This window comes from Choloepus didactylus, chromosome X (genome assembly GCF_015220235.1).
Source record: "Choloepus didactylus isolate mChoDid1 chromosome X, mChoDid1.pri, whole genome shotgun sequence".
Taxonomy (NCBI): Eukaryota; Metazoa; Chordata; class Mammalia; order Pilosa; family Megalonychidae; genus Choloepus; species Choloepus didactylus.
Window position 1 is genome coordinate 134,356,216 of NC_051334.1, and position 4,489 is coordinate 134,360,704.

Here is a 4,489-nt window from a genome sequence, read left to right on the forward strand (position 1 = left end):
TGGTAGGGGGCATGCTCTGTGTGGTTTGGGAGGGATTCCACTCCAGGACCCAGTGGTCCTGACCATTACCAGAGCTGAGGGTGGAATACTCTGTGGCTGTCTCACCTTTCAGCTCAAATGCCCCACTGTCCCTCTCTTCCATGCAGTCATGAGTCCCTGTTAATGGGGGATGGCTCCCAGCATCTCCATGCAGCACCCCCACCTCTAGGCTGTGCAAACTGTGGGCATCCATGGAGGAAGAGTGTATGCAATCAGAAGCCTGCCAAATCCCAAATTCCCCCAAGGAAGCTCCTGGCTCTGGAGCTATGAAAAGTCGCCTCCCAGCCATCTGCAAAGTCCTGGTACTGGGGCCATGAAAGCCTATCTTCCAGGCAACTGTAAAGTCCCAGACTGTGGCCATGAAAGATTTTCTCTGAGACACCTGCAAAGATGGCTGCACAGGGCATGGAAAGCTACTCCCTCTGTGATCATCTTCCTGTTCCAATCACCTTCCCTGGCACAGGGGCTCTTGACCACAGGCATGTGAAGTGTTATCCCCTGAGCCTAGTAATTTGGAGTGTGCCTGAGCACATGGAAGGCTACTTCCCTCCACACCATCAGCTGGCTTTGGATCCAGCTGCCAGTTTCCCAGTGGCATTTTGGGACTAACACTCACCCATCTTGAAAACAGTATCTCAGTTTCTCCAAGTACATGCTAACTATGGTGTAGAAGTCCCTGCTCAGGTGTTGGAACCCTGGAACTGCTGTTCTGGAGTACTTCGTGTCCATTATCTAGTGTTTTTCATGGAGGAGAATTTTGCTCTGTCTCTCCTAATCTGACATCTTGGAATTTACTTTTAATTCATTATTTTAATTCATCTTTCCGTTAATACCATGAGATTGATACTATTATCACAGTTTTACAGACATGGAAACTGAGGCCTAGAAATATTACATAAATTCACCATGGCTTATAAGGAGACATCCAAGACTGAAGCCCATTAAGTCAGATTCCAGAACCTTTTCACTTTTTTTGGGCAGTGTCCATCATGGTTAAGGGTTGTGACTCTCCAATTAGACTGCTTGCATTTGAACCTCAGAATTTCAGTGGTTTCAGTTACTAGTTGTTCAACTATGAGGAAGTAATTAAATCTCTGTGTCTCAGTTTCCATACCTGTAATAGTAATAGTGCTAACTCATAGGGTTGTTAAGAATTAGTGAGCTAAATCAAATGAATTAAGGTATGTAAAGCTTTTAGAATAATGATTGGCACATTGAATATCATAAATAAATGTTAGCTATTGTTAGTATTTTAATTATACCATACAGTCAATTACTCTAATGAACAAGTGGCTATTTGTATTCTAAAAAGTATAACTTAAAAAAAATCCTTAAACACAATGGTTTAAAAAAAGGAGAGAAAATAATAAAACTAAGATTAAGATTTCTTTGTCAATTTCATATCACAGCATTTTCCCCTGAGCATTTTTTTCCTAAAAAAAATTTATTTATAAACACTCTTTATCCACCAAGCAAAAACTCCTATGAGCATTCTCTTAATATCAGAACTTATCAGAACTTGTTATTTCTGTACCTTTTACAAGCCATGTCCTTTTGATAGATATAAAAATTTTAATTATCATAATATTGTATATAAATTAAAAATAAACTAAATATAAAGATTGAAGATAAATTAATACATAAAGGGTGATTTTATATTCAAAATGCAAACATTTTCCTGGAGATACTGATATGATCCACATTATTCAACTATTGAAGAACACTGATTTAGCAGATATGAAAATATGGGCTAAGTGTCCTCAGACAAGTCATTTAATCATTGAGAACATCAGTCACTGGCTGTAAACTAGGGATAAATATTCAAGTTTTACCACCTCACCAGGCTGTGCTGTGAATAAATGAAACACACTAGATATGAAGGCCCTTTATGTTTTGTAAAGTATGATCCAAACAGTGAAGCATGGTTATTGTTGTGGATGGCAGCAAACATGTCATGTTGCTGTTAGTGTTTCAATGATCTTTAGCTAAAACTATCCACATGCATTCCATTATTCTTAAAGTCAAAGAAAAGCAAAACTTTTCTCATCATTGCTAATAAATAATATTTCGATTTTGGGAAGGACAACTCTATGAAGAAAAACATCCATAGGCTGTTCATGGAGAGCAGTGTTAGTATTTCCAAATGCTTTCTGATCCAGGTTCACATAGACAAGTTATAATTCAATGGTATGACTATTTCAAGCATATGCCTTACAGTTTCATTCCTTATAATTCATGATGTTGTGAGGAAAATACACTGTTATTTGCTGTCATTTTATTGAAAGTAATATAGAAATCTAAGAACAATTTTTTAAAATTCAATTTTATTGAGATATATTTAAATAACATACATACCATGCAGTCATTCAAAGTGTACAATCAATTGTTCAAAGCACCATATATAATTCTGCATTCATCACCAAAATTAATTTTTGAACATTCTCATTACCACTCACACAAAAATAATAAGAATGAAAATTAAAGTGAAAAAGAATAGTTAAAGTAAAAAAGAAAACTGGGTGCTTTTTTTTGCCCCAATTTTTCTACGCATCCATCCACACCCTGGACAAAGGGGAGTGTGGTCCATATGGCTTTCCCAAGCACATTGTCACCCCTCATAAGCTACATTGTTATACAATTGTCTTCAAAATTCAAGGATTGTGGGCTGTAGTTTGATACTTTCAAGTATTTACTGCAGCTATTCCAATTCATTAGAACCTAAAAATGATTATCTATACTGTGCATAAGAGTGCCCACCAGAGTGACCTCTTGGCTCCTTTTGGAATCTCTCTGCCATTGAAGCTTATTTCATTTCTTTCACATCCCCCAATTGGTCAAGAAGATGTTCTCCATCCCACAATGCCAGGTCTAGATTCCTCCCCAGAAGTCATATTCCACATTGCCAGGGAGATTTATACCCCTGGGTGTCAGATCCCATAAGGGAGAGGGCAGTTATTTCACCTGCCAAGTTGACTTAGCTAGAGAGAGAGGGTCACACCTGAACAACAAAGAAGCATTCAGGAGGAGACTCTTAGGCACAATTATAGGCAGGCCTAGCCTCTCCTTTGCAGCAACAGTCTTGCCAAGGGCAAGTCCCATGGTACAGGGCTCAGCTCATCAAGCCACTAGTCCCCTATGTCTGTGAGCACATCAGCAACCATCAAGGTGTGGAAGCTAAGAGCACTTTTTATGGTAATAATTAAAACGAATCAAAAACTCACTCATTTTAAATATATTTCTGGTCACTGTGGGAAGATTGACTAATATATCATGTTCATTATTTGGGTAATTCCTCCTTATTGCTGTATTTTCATGAAAATATCTCAGTTTTTTTCCTCAAATTTAAATAGAATACTCTATTACAAACATAGAGCTAAATGAAAAAATGTATAAAAGAAAATTTGTGGCCTCCTTTTATTAAACATGATCCTGAAAGATAGAAGATAATGACTAGGGCTGTAAAACTTAGTGAATCCTAAAGTGGCCAATAATTGTGATTAAATGTACAAATATAAGGATGTTTTAACATGAAGGAGAACAAATCAATGTTAACTTTGCAAGAAGTTATAATGGGATGGCAATTGGGAAACAATACAATCAATGAAATCTAGAGTCTACAGTTAACAGTAACATTTAATACGCTTCCATTAATTATAACAAAGATACTATACCAAAGCTAAATGTCTGTTAAGAGGTGGATATAAAGGAGGGGTATGAGGTTCTTGGTGGTGGTATTGTCTGACTTTTCATTGTATTGTATTGTACTGTATTGCATTATGATTTTTTTATTTTCTTTTTTAATAGTTACTTTGTTTCTTTTCTTTTGTCTCCTCTTCCTCTTTCTTTCCAGAAGAAATGGAAATGCCCACATACAAATTGTGGTGGTGAATGCATAACAATATGACTATACTGGAAACCACTGATTATTTACTTAGGATTGAATGTATGGTGTGTGAATAAAATTGTTTAAAAAATAAGCAGAGATGGAAGTGCTAGCCAGGGCAATCCGGCAAGACAAAGAAATAAAAGGCATCCAAATTAGAAAGGAAGAAGTAAGACTGTCATTGTTTGCAGATGATATGATCTTATACATGGAAAACCCTGAGAAATCGATGATACAGCTACTAGAGCTAATAAACAAATTTAGCAAAGTAGCGGGATACAAGATTAATGCACATAAGTCAGTAATGTTTCTATATGCTAGAAATGAACAAACTGAAGAGACATCCAAGAAAAAGATACCATTTTCAATAGCAACTAAAAAAATCAAGTACCTAGGAATAAATTTCACCAAAGATATAAAAGACCTATACAAAGAAAACTGCATAACTCTACTAAAAGAAATAGAAGGGGACCTTAAAAGGTGGAAAAATATTCCATGTTCATGGATAGGAAGGCTAAATGTCATTAAGATGTCAATTCTACCCAAACTCATCTACAGATTCAATGC